The 20,000-nt window shown below is 52.3% G+C and overlaps 15 non-coding genes and 16 pseudogenes across 15 annotated transcripts in view; all 31 read right to left on the bottom strand.

The window, feature by feature from the left end:
* Positions 1 to 319: 319 nt before the first annotated feature.
* LOC148670081 (5S ribosomal RNA) lies at positions 320 to 438 on the bottom strand (annotated as a pseudogene).
* A 536-nt stretch (positions 439 to 974) lies between these two features.
* Positions 975 to 1,093, bottom strand: LOC148670082 (5S ribosomal RNA). Its single transcript, XR_015938178.1, has one exon. It is a non-coding gene; the product is annotated as a 5S ribosomal RNA (ribosomal RNA).
* Positions 1,094 to 1,630: 537 nt separating this feature from the next.
* On the bottom strand, positions 1,631 to 1,749 carry LOC148670083 (5S ribosomal RNA). The gene has a single exon (XR_015938400.1). It is a non-coding gene; the product is annotated as a 5S ribosomal RNA (ribosomal RNA).
* A 536-nt stretch (positions 1,750 to 2,285) lies between these two features.
* LOC148670084 (5S ribosomal RNA) lies at positions 2,286 to 2,404 on the bottom strand. Its single transcript, XR_015938305.1, has one exon. It is a non-coding gene; the product is annotated as a 5S ribosomal RNA (ribosomal RNA).
* Positions 2,405 to 2,941: 537 nt separating this feature from the next.
* LOC148670085 (5S ribosomal RNA) lies at positions 2,942 to 3,060 on the bottom strand. Its single transcript, XR_015938507.1, has one exon. It is a non-coding gene; the product is annotated as a 5S ribosomal RNA (ribosomal RNA).
* A 537-nt stretch (positions 3,061 to 3,597) lies between these two features.
* LOC148670086 (5S ribosomal RNA) lies at positions 3,598 to 3,716 on the bottom strand (annotated as a pseudogene).
* A 537-nt stretch (positions 3,717 to 4,253) lies between these two features.
* LOC148670087 (5S ribosomal RNA) lies at positions 4,254 to 4,372 on the bottom strand. Its single transcript, XR_015937780.1, has one exon. It is a non-coding gene; the product is annotated as a 5S ribosomal RNA (ribosomal RNA).
* A 537-nt stretch (positions 4,373 to 4,909) lies between these two features.
* Positions 4,910 to 5,028, bottom strand: LOC148670088 (5S ribosomal RNA; annotated as a pseudogene).
* Positions 5,029 to 5,565: 537 nt separating this feature from the next.
* On the bottom strand, positions 5,566 to 5,684 carry LOC148670089 (5S ribosomal RNA; annotated as a pseudogene).
* A 537-nt stretch (positions 5,685 to 6,221) lies between these two features.
* On the bottom strand, positions 6,222 to 6,340 carry LOC148670090 (5S ribosomal RNA). The gene has a single exon (XR_015937781.1). It is a non-coding gene; the product is annotated as a 5S ribosomal RNA (ribosomal RNA).
* A 537-nt stretch (positions 6,341 to 6,877) lies between these two features.
* On the bottom strand, positions 6,878 to 6,996 carry LOC148670091 (5S ribosomal RNA; annotated as a pseudogene).
* A 537-nt stretch (positions 6,997 to 7,533) lies between these two features.
* Positions 7,534 to 7,652, bottom strand: LOC148670092 (5S ribosomal RNA; annotated as a pseudogene).
* Positions 7,653 to 8,189: 537 nt separating this feature from the next.
* Positions 8,190 to 8,308, bottom strand: LOC148670093 (5S ribosomal RNA). The gene has a single exon (XR_015938089.1). It is a non-coding gene; the product is annotated as a 5S ribosomal RNA (ribosomal RNA).
* A 537-nt stretch (positions 8,309 to 8,845) lies between these two features.
* Positions 8,846 to 8,964, bottom strand: LOC148670094 (5S ribosomal RNA). The gene has a single exon (XR_015938306.1). It is a non-coding gene; the product is annotated as a 5S ribosomal RNA (ribosomal RNA).
* A 537-nt stretch (positions 8,965 to 9,501) lies between these two features.
* LOC148670095 (5S ribosomal RNA) lies at positions 9,502 to 9,620 on the bottom strand. Its single transcript, XR_015937782.1, has one exon. It is a non-coding gene; the product is annotated as a 5S ribosomal RNA (ribosomal RNA).
* Positions 9,621 to 10,157: 537 nt separating this feature from the next.
* LOC148670096 (5S ribosomal RNA) lies at positions 10,158 to 10,276 on the bottom strand (annotated as a pseudogene).
* A 537-nt stretch (positions 10,277 to 10,813) lies between these two features.
* On the bottom strand, positions 10,814 to 10,932 carry LOC148670097 (5S ribosomal RNA). Its single transcript, XR_015938119.1, has one exon. It is a non-coding gene; the product is annotated as a 5S ribosomal RNA (ribosomal RNA).
* A 537-nt stretch (positions 10,933 to 11,469) lies between these two features.
* On the bottom strand, positions 11,470 to 11,588 carry LOC148670098 (5S ribosomal RNA). Its single transcript, XR_015938307.1, has one exon. It is a non-coding gene; the product is annotated as a 5S ribosomal RNA (ribosomal RNA).
* Positions 11,589 to 12,125: 537 nt separating this feature from the next.
* On the bottom strand, positions 12,126 to 12,244 carry LOC148670099 (5S ribosomal RNA; annotated as a pseudogene).
* A 537-nt stretch (positions 12,245 to 12,781) lies between these two features.
* LOC148670100 (5S ribosomal RNA) lies at positions 12,782 to 12,900 on the bottom strand. The gene has a single exon (XR_015938168.1). It is a non-coding gene; the product is annotated as a 5S ribosomal RNA (ribosomal RNA).
* Positions 12,901 to 13,437: 537 nt separating this feature from the next.
* LOC148670101 (5S ribosomal RNA) lies at positions 13,438 to 13,556 on the bottom strand (annotated as a pseudogene).
* Positions 13,557 to 14,093: 537 nt separating this feature from the next.
* Positions 14,094 to 14,212, bottom strand: LOC148670102 (5S ribosomal RNA). Its single transcript, XR_015937783.1, has one exon. It is a non-coding gene; the product is annotated as a 5S ribosomal RNA (ribosomal RNA).
* Positions 14,213 to 14,749: 537 nt separating this feature from the next.
* LOC148670103 (5S ribosomal RNA) lies at positions 14,750 to 14,868 on the bottom strand (annotated as a pseudogene).
* A 537-nt stretch (positions 14,869 to 15,405) lies between these two features.
* LOC148670104 (5S ribosomal RNA) lies at positions 15,406 to 15,524 on the bottom strand (annotated as a pseudogene).
* A 536-nt stretch (positions 15,525 to 16,060) lies between these two features.
* On the bottom strand, positions 16,061 to 16,179 carry LOC148670105 (5S ribosomal RNA; annotated as a pseudogene).
* Positions 16,180 to 16,716: 537 nt separating this feature from the next.
* Positions 16,717 to 16,835, bottom strand: LOC148670106 (5S ribosomal RNA; annotated as a pseudogene).
* Positions 16,836 to 17,372: 537 nt separating this feature from the next.
* LOC148670107 (5S ribosomal RNA) lies at positions 17,373 to 17,491 on the bottom strand (annotated as a pseudogene).
* A 537-nt stretch (positions 17,492 to 18,028) lies between these two features.
* Positions 18,029 to 18,147, bottom strand: LOC148670108 (5S ribosomal RNA; annotated as a pseudogene).
* Positions 18,148 to 18,684: 537 nt separating this feature from the next.
* Positions 18,685 to 18,803, bottom strand: LOC148670109 (5S ribosomal RNA). Its single transcript, XR_015938342.1, has one exon. It is a non-coding gene; the product is annotated as a 5S ribosomal RNA (ribosomal RNA).
* Positions 18,804 to 19,340: 537 nt separating this feature from the next.
* On the bottom strand, positions 19,341 to 19,459 carry LOC148670110 (5S ribosomal RNA; annotated as a pseudogene).
* Positions 19,460 to 19,996: 537 nt separating this feature from the next.
* Positions 19,997 to 20,000, bottom strand: part of LOC148670111 (5S ribosomal RNA) — a 119-nt gene continuing 115 nt past the window's right edge. The window contains exon 1 of the ribosomal RNA XR_015938036.1: positions 19,997 to 20,000. This exon is cut by the window's right edge and continues 115 nt beyond it. This is a non-coding gene — a ribosomal RNA (5S ribosomal RNA).

The following is a 20,000-nucleotide window of genomic DNA, read 5'->3' on the forward strand; positions in this document are numbered from 1 at the left end:
AGCTGCTGCTGTGCTTTGACATCTGAGCTCTGTTGAAAACGATCTCAATACAATTCTGAAAAACGCGACTCTCCGAACGCCAGCTGAACAAGTCTCCACAGCCGAAGCGCTGTGTCTCTTTTCAGCTGGCGATAAACCTTTCCTCGATCCTTTGCGGACTTGTTAAACTGTTCCTGATCAGAATAAAAAACGCTCACGCTAATACACAAACACCCGTGTCTCGCCAAAGCTGACAAATAAACAAACGGACAAGCCGCACTGCACGTGTGAACAGGGGAATGAGCGAGCGAGCGGGGATAGGGCGCCTCCTGCGCTTGAAAGCTTACAGCACCTAGGATTCCCAGGCGGTCTCCCATCCAAGTACTAACCAGGCCCATCCCTGTTTAGCTTCCAAGATCAGACAAGATCAGGCGTGCTCAAGAGGGTGTGGCCGTAAGCGAGAGCAAAGCTCGCTGGCACCCTTCTTATTGAGAGGACAGCTCCGTCACCTCTTTTACGACGCTGCTTTTTTCCCTTGCGTTTTTCTCTTCTTTCCACGTTCTCTCTCTTCACTGCCTTCGTCCCCGCTCTATTTCACTTCAGCCTTTCACTCTTGCTTCCTTCCAATGAGGACGGAGCTGCGGGAGAAAGGGCGCTATAGAGGATCGCTGTGGAGACCTGCTGCTGTGCTTTGACATCTGAGCTCTGTGGAAAACGATCTCAATACAATTCTGAAAAACGCGACTCTCCGAACGCCAGCCGAACAAGTCTCCACAGCCGAAGCGCTGTGTCTCTTTTCAGCTGGCGATAAACCTTTCCTCGATCCTTTGCGGACTTGTAAAACTGTTCCTGATCAGAATAAAAAACGCTCACGCTAATACTCAAGCACCCGTGTCTCGCCAAAGCTGACAAATAAACAGACGGACAAGCCGCACTGCACGTGTGAACAGGGGAATGAGCGAGCGAGCGGGGATAGGGCGCCTCCTGCGCTTAAAAGCTTACAGCACCTGGGATTCCCAGGCGGTCTCCCATCCAAGTACTAACCAGGCCCATCCCTGTTTAGCTTCCGAGATCAGACGAGATCAGGCGTGCTCAAGGGGGTGTGGCCGTAAGCGAGAACAAGGCTCGCTGGCACCCTTCTTATTGAGAGGACAGCTCCGTCACCTCTTTTACGACGCTGCTTTTTTTCCCTTGCGTTTTTCTCTTCTTCCCACGTTCTCTCTCTTCACTGCCTTCGTCCCCGCTCTATTTCACTTCAGCCTTTCACTCTTGCTTCCTTCCAATGAGGACGGAGCTGCGGGAGAAAGGGCGCTATAGAGGATCGCTGTGGAGAGCTGCTGCTGTGCTTTGACATCTGAGCTCTGTGGAAAACGATCTCAATACAATTCTGAAGAACGCGACTCTCCGAACGCCAGCCGAACAAGTCTCCACAGCCGAAGCGCTGTGTCTCTTTTCAGCTGGCGATAAACCTTTCCTCGATCCTTTGCGGACTTGTAAAACTGTTCCTGATCAGAATAAAAAACGCTCACGCTAATACACAAGCACCCGTGTCTCGCCAAAGCTGACAAATAAACAGACGGACAAGCCGCACTGCACGTGTGAACAGGGGAATGAGCGAGCGAGCGGGGATAGGGCGCCTCCTGCGTTTAAAAGCTTACAGCACCTGGTATTCCCGGGCGGTCCCCCATCCAAGTACTAACCAGGCCCATCCCTGTTTAGCTTCCGAGATCAGACGAGATCAGGCGTGCTCAAGGGGGTGTGGCCGTAAGCAAGAGCAAGGCTCGCTGGCACCCTTCTTATTGAGAGGACAGCTCCGTCACCTCTTTAACGACGCTGCTTTTTTCCCTTGCGTTTTTCTCTTCTTTCCACGTTCTCTCTCTTCACTGCCTTCGTCCCCGCTCTATTTCACTTCAGCCTTTCACTCTTGCTTCCTTCCAATGAGGACGGAGCTGCGGGAGAAAGGGCGCTATAGAGGATCGCTGTGGAGACCTGCTGCTGTGCTTTGACATCTGAGCTCTGTGGAAATCGATCTCAATACAATTCTGAAAAACGCGACTCTCCGAACGCCAGCCGAACAAGTCTCCACAGCCGAAGCGCTGTGTCTCTTTTCAGCTGGCGATAAACCTTTCCTCGATCCTTTGCGGACTTGTAAAACTGTTCCTGATCAGAATAAAAAACGCTCACGCTAATACACAAGCACCCGTGTCTCGCCAAAGCTGACAAATAAACAGACGGACAAGCCGCACTGCACGTGTAAACAGGGGAATGAGCAAGCGAGCGGGGATAGGGCGCCTCCTGCGCTTAAAAGCTTACAGCACCTGGTATTCCCAGGCGGTCTCCCATCCAAGTACTAACCAGGCCCATCCCTGTTTAGCTTCCGAGATCAGACGAGATCAGGCGTGCTCAAGGGGGTGTGGCCATAAGCAAGAGCAAGGCTCGCTGGCACCCTTCTTATTGAGAGGACAGCTCCGTCACCTCTTTTACGACGCTGCTTTTTTTCCCTTGCGTTTTTCTCTTCTTCCCACGTTCTCTCTCTTCACTGCCTTCGTCCCCGCTCTATTTCACTTCAGCCTTTCACTCTTGCTTCCTTACAATGAGGACGGAGCTGCGGGAGAAAGGGCGCTATAGAGGATCGCTGTGGAGAGCTGCTGCTGTGCTTTGACATCTGAGCTCTGTGGAAAACGATCTCAATACAATTCTGAAAAACGCGACTCTCCGAACGCCAGCCGAACAAGTCTCCACAGCCGAAGCGCTGTGTCTCTTTTCAGCTGGCGATAAACCTTTCCTCGATCCTTTGCGGATTTGTAAAACTGTTCCTGATCAGAATAAAAAACGCTCACGCTAATACACAAGCACCCGTGTCTCGCCAAAGCTGACAAATAAACAGACGGACAAGCCGCACTGCACGTGTGAACAGGGGAATGAGCGAGCGAGCGGGGATAGGGCGCCTCCTGCGCTTAAAAGCTTACAGCACCTGGTATTCCCAGGCGGTCTCCCATCCAAGTACTAACCAGGCCCATCCCTGTTTAGCTTCCGAGATCAGACGAGATCAGGCGTGCTCAAGGGGGTGTTGCCGTAAGCGAGATCAAGGCTCGCTGGCACCCTTCTTATTGAGAGGACAGCTCCGTCACCTCTTTTACGACGCTGCTTTTTTTCCCTTGCGTTTTTCTCTTCTTCCCACGTTCTCTCTCTTCACTGCCTTCGTCCCCGCTCTATTTCACTTCAGCCTTTCACTCTTGCTTCCTTCCAATGAGGACGGAGCTGCGGGAGAAAGGGCGCTATAGAGGATCGCTGTGGAGAGCTGCTGCTGTGCTTTGACATCTGAGCTCTGTGGAAAACGATCTCAATACAATTCTGAAAAACGCGACTCTCCGAACGCCAGCCGAACAAGTCTCCACAGCCGAAGCGCTGTGTCTCTTTTCAGCTGGCGATAAACCTTTCCTCGATCCTTTGCGGACTTGTTAAACTGTTCCTGATCAGAATAAAAAACGCTCACGCTAATACACAAGCACCCGTGTCTCGCCAAAGCTGACAAATAAACAGACGGACAAGCCGCACTGCACGTGTGAACAGGGGAATGAGCGAGCGAGCGGGGATAGGGCGCCTCCTGCGCTTAAAAGCTTACAGCACCTGGTATTCCCAGGCGGTCTCCCATCCAAGTACTAAGCAGGCCCATCCCTGTTTAGCTTCCGAGATCAGACGAGATCAGGCGTGCTCAAGGGGGTGTGGCCGTAAGCGAGAGCAAGGCTCGCTGGCACCCTTCTTATTGAGAGGACAGCTCCGTCACCTCTTTTACGACGCTGCTTTTTTTCCCTTGCGTTTTTCTCTTCTTCCCACGTTCTCTCTCTTCACTGCCTTCGTCCCCGCTCTATTTCACTTCAGCCTTTCACTTTTGCTTCCTTCCAATGAGGACGGAGCTGCGGGAGAAAGGGCGCTATAGAGGATCGCTGTGGAGACCTGCTGCTGTGCTTTGACATCTGAGCTCTGTGGAAAACGATCTCAATACAATTCTGAAAAACGCGACTCTCCGAACGCCAGCCGAACAAGTCTCCACAGCCGAAGCGCTGTGTCTCTTTTCAGCTGGCGATAAACCTTTCCTCGATCCTTTGCGGACTTGTAAAACTGTTCCTGATCAGAATAAAAAACGCTCACGCTAATACACAAGCACCCGCGTCTCGCCAAAGCTGACAAATAAACAGACGGACAAGCCGCACTGCACGTGTGAACAGGGGAATGAGCGAGCGAGCGGGGATAGGGCGCCTCCTGCGCTTAAAAGCTTACAGCACCTGGTATTCCCAGGCGGTCTCCCATCCAAGTACTAACCAGGCCCATCCCTGTTTAGCTTCCGAGATCAGACGAGATCAGGCGTGCTCAAGGGGGTGTGGCCGTAAGCAAGAGCAAGGTTCGCTGGCACCCTTCTTATTGAGAGGACAGCTCCGTCACCTCTTTTACGACGCTGCTCTTTTTCCCTTGCGTTTTTCTCTTCTTCCCACGTTCTCTCTCTTCACTGCCTTCGTCCCCGCTCTATTTCACTTCAGCCTTTCACTCTTGCTTCCTTCCAATGAGGACGGAGCTGCGGGAGAAAGGGCGCTATAGAGGATCGCTGTGGAGAGCTGCTGCTGTGCTTTGACATCTGAGCTCTGTGGAAAACGATCTCAATACAATTCTGAAAAACGCGACTCTCCGAACGCCAGCCGAACAAGTCTCCACAGCCGAAGCGCTGTGTCTCTTTTCAGCTGGCGATAAACCTTTCCTCGATCCTTTGCGGACTTGTAAAACTGTTCCTGATCAGAATAAAAAACGCTCACGCTAATACACAAGCACCCGTGTCTCGCCAAAGCTGACAAATAAACAGACGGACAAGCCGCACTGCACGTGTGAACAGGGGAATGAGCGAGCGAGCGGGGATAGGGCGCCTCCTGCGCTTAAAAGCTTACAGCACCTGGTATTCCCAGGCGGTCTCCCATCCAAGTACTAACCAGGCCCATCCCTGTTTAGCTTCCGAAATCAGACGAGATCAGGCGTGCTCAAGGGGGTGTGGCCGTAAGCGAGAGCAAGGCTCGCTGGCACCCTTCTTATTGAGAGGACAGCTCCGTCACCTCTTTTACGACGCTGCTTTTTTTCCCTTGCGTTTTTCTCTTCTTCCCACGTTCTCTCTCTTCACTGCCTTCGTCCCCGCTCTATTTCACTTCAGCCTTTCACTCTTGCTTCCTTACAATGAGGACGGAGCTGCGGGAGAAAGGGCGCTATAGAGGATCGCTGTGGAGAGCTGCTGCTGTGCTTTGACATCTGAGCTCTGTGGAAAACGATCTCAATACAATTCTGAAAAACGCGACTCTCCGAACGCCAGCCGAACAAGTCTCCACAGCCGAAGCGCTGTGTCTCTTTTCAGCTGGCGATAAACCTTTCCTCGATCCTTTGCGGACTTGTAAAACTGTTCCTGATCAGAATAAAAAATGCTCACGCTAATACACAAGCACCCGTGTCTCGCCAAAGCTGACAAATAAACAGACGGACAAGCCGCACTGCACTTGTGAACAGGGGAATGAGCGAGCGAGCGGGGATAGGGCGCCTCCTGCGCTTAAAAGCTTACAGCACCTGGTATTCCCAGGCGGTCTCCCATCCAAGTACTAACCATACCCATCCCTGTTTAGCTTCCGAAATCAGACGAGATCAGGCGTGCTCAAGGGGGTGTGGCCGTAAGCGAGAGCAAGGCTCGCTGGCACCCTTCTTATTGAGAGGACAGCTCCGTCACCTCTTTTACGACGCTGCTTTTTTTCCCTTGCGTTTTTCTCTTCTTCCCACGTTCTCTCTCTTCACTGCCTTCGTCCCCGCTCTATTTCACTTCAGCCTTTCACTTTTGCTTCCTTCCAATGAGGACGGAGCTGCGGGAGAAAGGGCGCTATAGAGGATCGCTGTGGAGACCTGCTGCTGTGCTTTGACATCTGAGCTCTGTGGAAAACGATCTCAATACAATTCTGAAAAACGCGACTCTCCGAACGCCAGCCGAACAACTCTCCACAGCCGAAGCGCTGTGTATCTTTTCAGCTGGCGATAAACCTTTCCTCGATCCTTTGCGGACTTGTAAAACTGTTCCTGATCAGAATAAAAAACGCTCCCGCTAATACACAAGCACCCGCGTCTCGCCAAAGCTGACAAATAAACAGACGGACAAGCCGCACTGCACGTGTGAACAGGGGAATGAGCGAGCGAGCGGGGATAGTGCGCCTCCTGCGCTTAAAAGCTTACAGCACCTGGTATTCCCAGGCGGTCTCCCATCCAAGTACTAACCAGGCCCATCCCTGTTTAGCTTCCGAGATCAGACGAGATCAGGCGTGCTCAAGGGGGTGTGGCCGTAAGCGAGAGCAAGGTTCGCTGGCACCCTTCTTATTGAGAGGACAGCTCCGTCACCTCTTTTACGACGCTGCTCTTTTTCCCTTGCGTTTTTCTCTTCTTCCCACGTTCTCTCTCTTCACTGCCTTCGTCCCCGCTCTATTTCACTTCAGCCTTTCACTCTTGCTTCCTTCCAATGAGGACGGAGCTGCGGGAGAAAGGGCGCTATAGAGGATCGCTGTGGAGAGCTGCTGCTGTGCTTTGACATCTGAGCTCTGTGGAAATCGATCTCAATACAATTCTGAAAAACGCGACTCTCCGAACGCCAGCCGAACAAGTCTCCACAGCCGAAGCGCTGTGTCTCTTTTCAGCTGGCGATAAACCTTTCCTCGATCCTTTGCGGACTTGTAAAACTGTTCCTGATCAGAATAAAAAACGCTCACGCTAATACACAAGCACCCGTGTCTCGCCAAAGCTGACAAATAAACAGACGGACAAGCCGCACTGCACGTGTGAACAGGGGAATGAGCGAGCGAGCGGGGATAGGGCGCCTCCTGCGCTTAAAAGCTTACAGCACCTGGTATTCCCAGGCGGTCTCCCATCCAAGTACTAACCAGGCCCATCCCTGTTTAGCTTCCAAGATCAGACGAGATCAGGCGTGCTCAAGGGGGTGTGGCCGTAAGCGAGAGCAAGGCTCGCTGGCACCCTTCTTATTGAGAGGACAGCTCCGTCACCTCTTTTACGACGCTGCTTTTTTTCCCTTGCGTTTTTCTCTTCTTCCCACGTTCTCTCTCTTCACTGCCTTCGTCCCCGCTCTATTTCACTTCAGCCTTTCACTCTTGCTTCCTTCCAATGAGGACGGAGCTGCGGGAGAAAGGGCGCTATAGAGGATCGCTGTGGAGAGCTGCTGCTGTGCTTTGACATCTGAGCTCTGTGGAAAACGATCTCAATACAATTCTGAAAAACGCGACTCTCCGAACGCCAGCCGAACAAGTCTCCACAGCCGAAGCGCTGTGTCTCTTTTCAGCTGGCGATAAACCTTTCCTCGATCCTTTGCGGACTTGTAAAACTGTTCCTGATCAGAATAAAAAACGCTCACGCTAATACACAAGCACCCGTGTCTCGCCAAAGCTGACAAATAAACAGACGGACAAGCCGCACTGCACGTGTGAACAGGGGAATGAGCGAGCGAGCGGGGATAGGGCACCTCCTGCGCTTAAAAGCTTACAGCACCTGGTATTCCCAGGCGGTCTCCCATCCAAGTACTAACCAGGCCCATCCCTGTTTAGCTTCCAAGATCAGACGAGATCAGGCGTGCTCAAGGGGGTGTGGCCGTAAGCGAGAGCAAGGCTCGCTGGCACCCTTCTTATTGAGAGGACAGCTCCGTCACCTCTTTTACGACGCTGCTTTTTTTCCCTTGCGTTTTTCTCTTCTTCCCACGTTCTCTCTCTTCACTGCCTTCGTCCCCGCTCTATTTCACTTCAGCCTTTCACTCTTGCTTCCTTCCAATGAGGACGGAGCTGCGGGAGAAAGGGCGCTATAGAGGATCGCTGTGGAGAGCTGCTGCTGTGCTTTGACATCTGAGCTCTGTGGAAATCGATCTCAATACAATTCTGAAAAACGCGACTCTCCGAACGCCAGCCGAACAAGTCTCCACAGCCGAAGCGCTGTGTCTCTTTTCAGCTGGCGATAAACCTTTCCTCGATCCTTTGCGGACTTGTAAAACTGTTCCTGATCAGAATAAAAAACGCTCACGCTAATACACAAGCACCCGTGTCTCGCCAAAGCTGACAAATAAACAGACGGACAAGCCGCACTGCACGTGTGAACAGGGGAATGAGCGAGCGAGCGGGGATAGGGCGCCTCCTGCGCTTAAAAGCTTACAGCACCTGGTATTCCCAGGCGGTCTCCCATCCAAGTACTAACCAGGCCCATCCCTGTTTAGCTTCCGAGATCAGACGAGATCAGGCGTGCTCAAGGGGGTGTGGCTGTAAGCGAGAGCAAGGCTCGCTGGCACCCTTCTTATTGAGAGGACAGCTCCGTCACCTCTTTTACGACGCTGCTTTTTTTCCCTTGCGTTTTTCTCTTCTTCCCACGTTCTCTCTCTTCACTGCCTTCGTCCCCGCTCTATTTCACTTCAGCCTTTCACTCTTGCTTCCTTCCAATGAGGACGGAGCTGCGGGAGAAAGGGCGCTATAGAGGATCGCTGTGGAGAGCTGCTGCTGTGCTTTGACATCTGAGCTCTGTGGAAAACGATCTCAATAGAATTCTGAAAAACGCGACTCTCCGAACGCCAGCCGAACAAGTCTCCACAGCCGAAGCGCTGTGTCTCTTTTCAGCTGGCGATAAACCTTTCCTCGATCCTTTGCGGACTTGTAAAACTGTTCCTGATCAGAATAAAAAACGCTCACGCTAATACACAAGCACCCGTGTCTCGCCAAAGCTGACAAATAAACAGACGGACAAGCCGCACTGCACGTGTGAACAGGGGAATGAGCGAGCGAGCGGGGATAGGGCGCCTCCTGCGCTTAAAAGCTTACAGCACCTGGTATTCCCAGGCGGTCTCCCATCCAAGTACTAACCAGGCCCATCCCTGTTTAGCTTCCGAGATCAGACGAGATCAGGCGTGCTCAAGGGGGTGTGGCCATAAGCGAGAGCAAGGCTCGCTGGCACCCTTCTTATTGAGAGGACATCTCCGTCACCTCTTTTACGACGCTGCTTTTTTTCCCTTGCGTTTTTCTCTTCTTCCCACGTTCTCTCTCTTCACTGCCTTCGTCCCCGCTCTATTTCACTTCAGCCTTTCACTCTTGCTTCCTTCCAATGAGGACGGAGCTGCGGGAGAAAGGGCGCTATAGAGGATCGCTGTGGAGAGCTGCTGCTGTGCTTTGATATCTGAGCTCTGTGGAAAACGATCTCAATACAATTCTGAAAAACGCGACTCTCCGAACGCCAGCCGAACAAGTCTCCACAGCCGAAGCGCTGTGTCTCTTTTCAGCTGGCGATAAACCTTTCCTCGATCCTTTGCGGACTTGTTAAACTGTTCCTGATCAGAATAAAAAACGCTCACGCTAATACACAAGCACCCGTGTCTCGCCAAAGCTGACAAATAAACAGATGGACAAGCCGCACTGCACGTGTGAACAGGGGAATGAGCGAGCGAGCGGGGATAGGGCGCCTCCTGCGCTTAAAAGCTTACAGCACCTGGTATTCCCAGGCGGTCTCCCATCCAAGTACTAACCAGGCCCATCCCTGTTTAGCTTCCGAGATCAGACGAGATCAGGCGTGCTCAAGGGGGTGTGGCCGTAAGCGAGAGCAAAGCTCGCTGGCACCCTTCTTATTGAGAGGACAGCTCCGTCACCTCTTTTACGACGCTGCTTTTTTTCCCTTGCGTTTTTCTCTTCTTCCCACGTTCTCTCTCTTCACGGCCTTCGTCCCCGCTCTATTTCACTTCAGCCTTTCACTCTTGCTTATTTCCAATGAGGACGGAGCTGCGGGAGAAAGGGCGCTATAGAGGATCGCTGTGGAGAGCTGCTGCTGTGCTTTGACATCTGAGCTCTGTGGAAAACGATCTCAATACAATTCTGAAAAACGCGACTCTCCGAACGCCAGCCGAACAAGTCTCCACAGACGAAGCGCTGTGTCTCTTTTCAGCTGGCGATAAACCTTTCCTCGATCCTTTGCGGACTTGTTAAACTGTTCCTGATCAGAATAAAAAACGCTCACGCTAATACACAAGCACCCGTGTCTCGCCAAAGCTGACAAATAAACAGACGGACAAGCCGGACTGCACGTGTGAACAGGGGAATGAGCGAGCGAGCGGGGATAGGGCGCCTCCTGCGCTTAAAAGCTTACAGCACCTGGTATTCCCAGGCGGTCTCCCATCCAAGTACTAACCAGGCCCATCCCTGTTCAGCTTCCGAGATCAGACGAGATCAGGCGTGCTCAAGGGGGTGTGGCCATAAGCGAGAGCAAAGCTCGCTGGCACCCTTCTTATTGAGAGGACAGCTCCGTCACCTCTTTTACAACGCTGCTTTTTTTCTCTTGCGTTTTTCTCTTCTTCCCACGTTCTCTCTCTTCACTGCCTTTGTCCCCGCTCTATTTCACTTCAGCCTTTCACTTTTGCTTCCTTCCAATGAGGACGGAGCTGCCGGAGAAAGGGCGCTATAGAGGATTGCTGTGGAGAGCTGCTGCTGTGCTTTGACATCTGAGCTCTGTGGAAAACGATCTCAATACAATTCTGAAAAACGCGACTCTCCGAACGCCAGCCGAACAAATCTCCACAGCCGAAGCGCTGTGTCTCTTTTCAGCTGGCGATAAACCTTTCCTCGATCCTTTGCGGACTTGTAAAACTGTTCCTGATCAGAATAAAAAACGCTCACGCTAATACACAAGCACCCGTGTCTCACCAAAGCTGACAAATAAACAGACGGACAAGCCGCACTGCACGTGTGAACAGGAGAATGAGCGAGCGAGCGGGGATAGGGCGCCTCCTGCGCTTAAAAGCTTACAGCACCTGGTATTCCCAGGCGGTCTCCCATCCAAGTACTAACCAGGCCCATCCCTGTTTAGCTTCCGAGATCAAACGAGATCAGGCGTGCTCAAGGGGGTGTGGCCGTAAGCGAGAGCAAGGCTCGCTGGCACCCTTCTTATTGAGAGGACAGCTCCGTCACCTCTTTTACGACGCTGCTTTTTTTCCCTTGCGTTTTTCTCTTCTTCCCACGTTCTCTCTCTTCACTGCCTTCGTCCCCGCTCTATTTCACTTCAGCCTTTCACTCTTGCTTCCTTCCAATGAGGACGGAGCTGCGGGAGAAAGGGCGCTATAGAGGATCGCTGTGGAGAGCTGCTGCTGTGCTTTGACATCTGAGCTCTGTGGAAAACGATCTCAATAGAATTCTGAAAAACGCGACTCTCCGAACGCCAGCCGAACAAGTCTCCACAGCCGAAGCGCTGTGTCTCTTTTCAGCTGGCGATAAACCTTTCCTCGATCCTTTGCGGACTTGTAAAACTGTTCCTGATCAGAATAAAAAACGCTCACGCTAATACACAAGCACCCGTGTCTCGCCAAAGCTGACAAATAAACAGACGGACAAGCCGCACTGCACGTGTGAACAGGGGAATGAGCGAGCGAGCGGGGATAGGGCGCCTCCTGCGCTTAAAAGCTTACAGCACCTGGTATTCCCAGGCGGTCTCCCATCCAAGTACTAACCAGGCCCATCCCTGTTTAGCTTCCGAGATCAGACGAGATCAGGCGTGCTCAAGGGGGTGTGGCCATAAGCGAGAGCAAGGCTCGCTGGCACCCTTCTTATTGAGAGGACAGCTCCGTCACCTCTTTTACAACGCTGCTTTTTTTCTCTTGCGTTTTTCTCTTCTTCCCACGTTCTCTCTCTTCACTGCCTTTGTCCCCGCTCTATTTCACTTCAGCCTTTCACTTTTGCTTCCTTCCAATGAGGACGGAGCTGCGGGAGAAAGGGCGCTATAGAGGATTGCTGTGGAGAGCTGCTGCTGTGCTTTGACATCTGAGCTCTGTGGAAAACGATCTCAATACAATTCTGAAAAACGCGACTCTCCGAACGCCAGCCGAACAAATCTCCACAGCCGAAGCGCTGTGTCTCTTTTCAGCTGGCGATAAACCTTTCCTCGATCCTTTGCGGACTTGTAAAACTGTTCCTGATCAGAATAAAAAACGCTCACGCTAATACACAAGCACCCGTGTCTCACCAAAGCTGACAAATAAACAGACGGACAAGCCGCACTGCACGTGTGAACAGGAGAATGAGCGAGCGAGCGGGGATAGGGCGCCTCCTGCGCTTAAAAGCTTACAGCACCTGGTATTCCCAGGCGGTCTCCCATCCAAGTACTAACCAGGCCCATCCCTGTTTAGCTTCCGAGATCAGACAAGATCAGGCGTGCTCAAGGGGGTGTGGCCGTAAGCTAGAGCAAGGCTCGCTGGCACCCTTCTTATTGAGAGGACATCTCCGTCACCTCTTTTACGACGCTGCTTTTTTTCCCTTGCGTTTTTCTCTTCTTCCCACGTTCTCTCTCTTCACTGCCTTCGTCCCCGCTCTATTTCACTTCAGCCTTTCACTCTTGCTTCCTTCCAATGAGGACGGAGCTGCGGGAGAAAGGGCGCTATAGAGGATCGCTGTGGAGAGCTGCTGCTGTGCTTTGACATCTGAGCTCTGTGGAAAACGATCTCAATACAATTCTGAAAAACGCGACTCTCCGAACGCCAGCCGAACAAGTCTCCACAGCCGAAGCGCTGTGTCTCTTTTCAGCTGGCGATAAACCTTTCCTCGATCCTTTGCGGACTTGTAAAACTGTTCCTGATCAGAATAAAAAACGCTCACGCTAATACACAAGCACCCGTGTCTCGCCAAAGCTGACAAATAAACAGACGGACAAGCCGCACTGCACGTGTGAACAGGGGAATGAGCGAGCGAGCGGGGATAGGGCGCCTCCTGCGCTTAAAAGCTTACAGCACCTGGTATTCCCAGGCGGTCTCCCATCCAAGTACTAACCAGGCCCATCCCTGTTTAGCTTCCGAGATCAGACGAGATCAGGTGTGCTCAAGGGGGTGTGGCCACAAGCGAGAGCAAGGCTCGCTGGCACCCTTCTTATTGAGAGGACAGCTCCGTCACCTCTTTTACGACGCTGCTTTTTTTACCTTGCGTTTTTCTCTTCTTCCCACGTTCTCTCTCTTCACTGTCTTCGTCCCCGCTCTATTTCACTTCATCCTTTCACTCTTGCTTCCTTCCAATGAGGACGGAGCTGCGGGAGAAAGGGCGCTATAGAGGATCGCTGTGGAGAGCTGCTGCTGTGCTTTGACATCTGAGCTCTGTGGAAAACGATCTCAATACAATTCTGAAAAACGCGACTCTCCGAACGCCAGCCGAACAAGTCTCCACAGCCGAAGCGCTGTGTCTCTTTTCAGCTGGCAATAAACCTTTCCTCGATCCTTTGCGGACTTGTAAAACTGTTCCTGATCAGAATAAAAAACGCTCACGCTAATACACAAGCACCCGTATCTCGCCAAAGCTGACAAATAAACAGACGGACAAGCCGCACTGCATGTGTGAACAGGGGAATGAGCGAGCGAGCGGGGATAGGGCGCCTCCTGCGCTTAAAAGCTTACAGCACCTGGTATTCCCAGGCGGTCTCCCATCCAAGTACTAACCAGACCCATCCCTGTTTAGCTTCCGAGATCAGACGAGATCAGGCGTGCTCAAGGGGGTGTGGCCGTAAGCGAGAACAAGGCTCGCTGGCACCCTTCTTATTGAGAGGACAGCTCCGTCACCTCTTTTACGACGCTGCTTTTTTTCCCTTGCGTTTTTCTCTTCTTCCCACGTTCTCTCTCTTCACTGCCTTCGTCCCCGCTCTATTTCACTTCAGCCTTTCACTCTTGCTTCCTTCCAATGAGGACGGAGCTGCGGGAGAAAGGGCGCTATAGAGGATCGCTGTGGAGAGCTGCTGCTGTGCTTTGACATCTGAGCTCTGTGGAAAACGATCTCAATACAATTCTGAAAAACGCGACTCTCCGAACGCCAGCCGAACAAGTCTCCACAGCCGAAGCGCTGTGTCTCTTTTCAGCTGGCGATAAACCTTTCCTCGATCCTTTGCGGACTTGTAAAACTGTTCCTGATCAGAATAAAAAACGCTCACGCTAATACACAAGCACCCGTGTCTCGCCAAAGCTGACAAATAAACAGACGGACAAGCCGCACTGCACGTGTGAACAGGGGAATGAGCGAGCGAGCGGGGATAGGGCGCCTCCTGCGCTTAAAAGCTTACAGCACCTGGTATTCCCAGGCGGTCTCCCATCCAAGTACTAACCAGGCCCATCCCTGTTTAGCTTCCGAGATCAGACGAGATCAGGCGTGCTCAAGGGGGTGTGGCCGTAAGCGAGAGCAAGGCTCGCTGGCACCCTTCTTATTGAGAGGACAGCTCCGTCACCTCTTTTACGACGCTGCTTTTTTTCCCTTGCGTTTCTCTCTTCTTCCCACGTTCTCTCTCTTCACTGCCTTCGTCCCCGCTCTATTTCACTTCAGCCTTTCACTCTTGCTTCCTTCCAATGAGGACGGAGCTGCGGGAGAAAGGGCGCTATAGAGGATCGCTGTGGAGAGCTGCTGCTGTGCTTTGACATCTGAGCTCTGTGGAAAACGATCTCAATACAATTCTGAAAAACGCGACTCTCCGAACGCCAGCCGAACAAGTCTCCACAGCCGAAGCGCTGTGTCTCTTTTCAGCTGGCGATAAACCTTTCCTCGATCCTTTGCGGACTTGTAAAACTGTTCCTGATCAGAATAAAAAACGCTCACGCTAATACACAAGCACCCGTGTCTCACCAAAGCTGAGAAATGAACAGACGGACAAGCCGCACTGCACGTGTGAACAGGGGAATGAGCGAGCGAGCGGGGATAGGGCGCCTCCTGCGCTTAAAAGCTTACAGCACCTGGTATTCCCAGGCGGTCTCCCATCCAAGTACTAACCAGGCCCATCCCTGTTTAGCTTCCGAGATCAGACGAGATCAGGCGTGCTCAAGGGGGTGTGGCCACAAGCGAGAGGAAGGCTCGCTGGCACCCTTCTTATTGAGAGGACAGCTCCGTCACCTCTTTTACGACGCTGCTTTTTTTCCCTTGCGTTTTTCTCTTCTTCCCACGTTCTCTCTCTTCACTGTCTTCGTCCCCGCTCTATTTCACTTCATCCTTTCACTCTTGCTTCCTTCCAATGAGGACGGAGCTGTGGGAGAAAGGGCGCTATAGAGGATCGCTGTGGAGAGCTGCTGCTGTGCTTTGACATCTGAGCTCTGTGGAAAACGATCTCAATACAATTCTGAAAAACGCGACTCTCCGAACGCCAGCCGAACAAGTCTCCACAGCCGAAGCGCTGTGTCTCTTTTCAGCTGGCGATAAACCTTTCCTCGATCCTTTGCGGACTTGTAAAACTGTTCCTGATCAGAATAAAAAACGCTCACGCTAATACACAAGCACCCGTGTCTCGCCAAAGCTGACAAATAAACAGACGGACAAGCCGCACTGCACGTGTGAACAGGGGAATGAGCGAGCGAGCGGGGATAGGGCGCCTCCTGCGCTTAAAAGCTTACAGCACCTGGTATTCCCAGGCGGTCTCTCATCCAAGTACTAACCAGGCCCATCTCTGTTTAGCTTCCGAGATCAGACGAGATCAGGCGTGCTCAAGGGGGTGTGGCCATAAGCGAGAGCAAGGCTCGCTGGCACCCTTCTTATTGAGAGGACAGCTCCGTCACCTCTTTTACGACGCTGCTTTTTTTCCCTTGCGTTTTTCTCTTCTTCCCACGTTCTCTCTCTTCACTGCCTTCGTCCCCGCTCTATTTCATTCAGCCTTTCACTCTTGCTTATTTCCAATGAGGACGGAGCTGCGGGAGAAAGGGCGCTATAGAGGATCGCTGTGGAGAGCTGCTGCTGTGCTTTGACATCTGAGCTCTGTGGAAAACGATCTCAATACAATTCTGAAAAACGCGACGCTCCGAACGCCAGCCGAACAAATCTCCACAGCCGAAGCGCTGTGTCTCTTTTCAGCTGGCGATAAACCTTTCCTCGATCCTTTGCGGACTTGTAAAACTGTTCCTGATCAGAATAAAAAACGCTCACGCTAATACACAAGCACCCGTGTCTCGCCAAAGCTGACAAATAAACAGACGGACAAGCCGCACTGCACGTGTGAACAGGGGAATGAGCGAGCAAGCGGGGATAGGGCGCCTCCTGCGCTTAAAAGCTTACAGCACCTGGTATTCCCAGGCGGTCTCCCATCCAAGTACTAACCAGGCCCATCCCTGTTTAGCTTCCGAGATCAGACGAGATCAGTGGTGCTCAAGGGGGTGTGGCCGTAAGCGAGAGCAAGGCTCGCTGGCACCCTTCTTATTGAGAGGACAGCTCCGTCACCTCTTTTACGACGCTGCTTTTTTTCCCTTGCGTTTTTCTCTTCTTCCCACGTTCTCTCTCTTCACTGCCTTCGTCCCCGCTCTATTTCACTTCAGCCTTTCACTCTTGCTTCCTTCCAATGAGGACGGAGCTGCGGGAGAAAGGGCGCTATAGAGGATCGCTGTGGAGACCTGCTGCTGTGCTTTGACATCTGAGCTCTGTGGAAAACGATCTCAATACAATTCTGAAAAACGCGACTCTCCGAACGCCAGCCGAACAAGTCTCCACAGCCGAAGCGCTGTGTCTCTTTTCAGCTGGCGATAAACCTTTCCTCGATCCTTTGCGGACTTGTAAAACTGTTCCTGATCAGAATAAAAAACGCTCACGCTAATACACAAGCACCCGCGTCTCGCCAAAGCTGACAAATAAACAGACGGACAAGCCGCACTGCACGTGTGAACAGGGGAATGAGCGAGCGAGCGGGGATAGTGCGCCTCCTGCGCTTAAAAGCTTACAGCACCTGGTATTCCCAGGCGGTCTCCCATCCAAGTACTAACCAGGCCCATCCCTGTTTAGCTTCCCAGATCAGACGAGATCAGGCATGCTCAAGGGGGTGTGGCCGTAAGCGAGAGCAAGGCTCGCTGGCACCCTTCTTATTGAGAGGACAGCTCCGTCACCTCTTTTACGACGCTGCTTTTTTTCCCTTGCGTTTTTCTCTTCTTCCCACGTTCTCTCTCTTCACTGCCTTCGTCCCCGCTCTATTTCACTTCATCCTTTCACTCTAGCTTCCTTCCAATGAGGACGGAGCTGCGGGAGAAAGGGCGCTATAGAGGATCGCTGTGGAGAGCTGCTGCTGTGCTTTGACATCTGAGCTCTGTGGAAAACGATCTCAATACAATTCTGAAAAACGCGACTCTCCGAACGCCAGCCGAACAAGTCTCCACAGCCGAAGCGCTGTGTCTCTTTTCAGCTGGCGATAAACCTTTCCTCGATCCTTTGCGGACTTGTAAAACTGTTCCTGATCAGAATAAAAAACGCTCACGCTAATACACAAGCACCCGTGTCTCGCCAAAGCTGACAAATAAACAGACGGACAAGCCGCACTGCACGTGTGAACAGGGGAATGAGCGAGCGAGCGGGGATAGGGCGCCTCCTGCGCTTAAAAGCTTACAGCACCTGGTACTCCCAGGCGGTCTCCCATCCAAGTACTAACCAGGCCCATCCCTGTTTAGCTTCCAAGATCAGACGAGATCAGGCGTGCTCAAGGGGGTGTGGCCGTAAGCGAGAGCAAGGCTCGCTGGCACCCTTCTTATTGAGAGGACAGCTCCGTCACCTCTTTTACGACGCTGCTTTTTTTCCCTTGCGTTTTTCTCTTCTTCCCACGTTCTCTCTCTTCACTGCCTTCGTCCCCGCTCTATTTCACTTCAGCCTTTCACTCTTGCTTCCTTCCAATGAGGACGGAGCTGCGGGAGAAAGGGCGCTATAGAGGATCGCTGTGGAGAGCTGCTGCTGTGCTTTGACATCTGAGCTCTGTGGAAAACGATCTCAATACAATTCTGAAAAACGCGACTCTCCGAACGCCAGCCGAACAAGTCTCCACAGCCGAAGCGCTGTGTCTCTTTTCAGCTGGCGATAAACCTTTCCTCGATCCTTTGCGGACTTGTTAAACTGTTCCTGATCAGAATAAAAAACGCTCACGCTAATACACAAGCACCCGTGTCTCGCCAAAGCTGACAAATAAACAGACGGACAAGCCGCACTGCACGTGTGAACAGGGGAATGAGCCAGCGAGCGGGGATAGTGCGCCTCCTGCGCTTAAAAGCTTACAGCACCTGGTATGCCCAGGCGGTCTCCCATCCAAGTACTAACCAGGCCCATCCTTGTTTAGCTTCCGAGATCAGACGAGATCAGGCGTGCTCAAGGGGGTGTGGCCGCAAGCGAGAGCAAGGCTCGCTGGCACCCTTCTTATTGAGAGGACAGCTCCGTCACCTCTTTTACGACGCTGCTTTTTTTCCCTTGCGTTTTTCTCTTCTTCCCACGTTCTCTCTCTTCACTGCCTTCGTCCCCGCTCTATTTCACTTCAGCCTTTCACTCTTGCTTCCTTCCAATGAGGACGGAGCTGCGGGAGAAAGGGCGCTATAGAGTTTCGCTGTGGAGAGCTGCTGCTGTGCTTTGACATCTGAGCTCTGTGGAAATCGATCTCAATACAATTCTGAAAAACGCGACTCTCCGAACGCCAGCCGAACAAGTCTCCACAGCCGAAGCGTTGTGTCTCTTTTCAGCTGGCGATAAACCTTTCCTCGATCCTTTGCGGACTTGTAAAACTGTTCCTGATCAGAATAAAAAACGCTCACGCTAATACACAAGCACCCGTGTCTCGCCAAAGCTGACAAATAAACAGACGGACAAGCCGCACTGCACGTGTGAACAGGGGAATGAGCGAGCGAGCGGGGATAGGGCGCCTCCTGCGCTTAAAAGCTTACAGCACCTGGTATTCCCAGGTGGTCTCCCATCCAAGTACTAACCAGGCCCATCCCTGTTTAGCTTCTGAGATCAGACGAGATCAGGCGTGCTCAAGGGGGTGCGGCCGTAAGCGAGAGCAAGGCTCGCTGGCACCCTTCTTATTGAGAGGACAGCTCCGTCACCTCTTTTACGACGCTGCTTTTTTTCCCTTGCGTTTTTCTCTTCTTCCCACGTTCTCTCTCTTCACTGCCTTCGTCCCCGCTCTATTTCACTTCATCCTTTCACTCTAGCTTCCTTCCAATGAGGACGGAGCTGCGGGAGAAAGGGCGCTATAGAGGATCGCTGTGGAGAGCTGCTGCTGTGCTTTGACATCTGAGCTCTGTGGAAAACGATCTCAATACAATTCTGAAAAACGCGACTCTCCGAACGCCAGCCGAACAAGTCTCCACAGCCGAAGCGCTGTGTCTCTTTTCAGCTGGCGATAAACCTTTCCTCGATCCTTTGCGGACTTGTAAAACTGTTCCTGATCAGAATAAAAAACGCTCACGCTAATACACAAGCACCCGTGTCTCGCCAAAGCTGACAAATAAACAGACGGACAAGCCGCACTGCACGTGTGAACAGGGGAATGAGCGAGCGAGCGGGGATAGGGCGCCTCCTGCGCTTAAAAGCTTACAGCACCTGGTACTCCCAGGCGGTCTCCCATCCAAGTACTAACCAGGCCCATCCCTGTTTAGCTTCCAAGATCAGACGAGATCAGTCGTGCTCAAGGGGGTGTGGCCGTAAGCGAGAGCAAGGCTCGCTGGCACCCTTCTTATTGAGAGGACAGCTCCGTCACCTCTTTTACGACGCTGCTTTTTTTCCCTTGCGTTTTTCTCTTCTTCCCACGTTCTCTCTCTTCACTGCCTTCGTCCCCGCTCTATTTCACTTCAGCCTTTCACTCTTGCTTCCTTCCAATGAGGACGGAGCTGCGGGAGAAAGGGCGCTATAGAGGATCGCTGTGGAGAGCTGCTGCTGTGCTTTGACATCTGAGCTCTGTGGAAAACGATCTCAATACAATTCTGAAAAACGCGACTCTCCGAACGCCAGCCGAACAAGTCTCCACAGCCGAAGCGCTGTGTCTCTTTTCAGCTGGCGATAAACCTTTCCTCGATCCTTTGCGGACTTGTTAAACTGTTCCTGATCAGAATAAAAAACGCTCACGCTAATACACAAGCACCCGTGTCTCGCCAAAGCTGACAAATAAACAGACAGACAAGCCGCACTGCACGTGTGAACAGGGGAATGAGCCAGCGAGCGGGGATAGTGCGCCTCCTGCGCTTAAAAGCT

The sequence above is a fragment of the Lepisosteus platostomus genome, chromosome 5 (assembly GCF_059453375.1).
Source record: "Lepisosteus platostomus isolate fLepPlt1 chromosome 5, fLepPlt1.hap1, whole genome shotgun sequence".
NCBI classification, from domain to species: domain Eukaryota; kingdom Metazoa; phylum Chordata; class Actinopteri; order Semionotiformes; family Lepisosteidae; genus Lepisosteus; species Lepisosteus platostomus.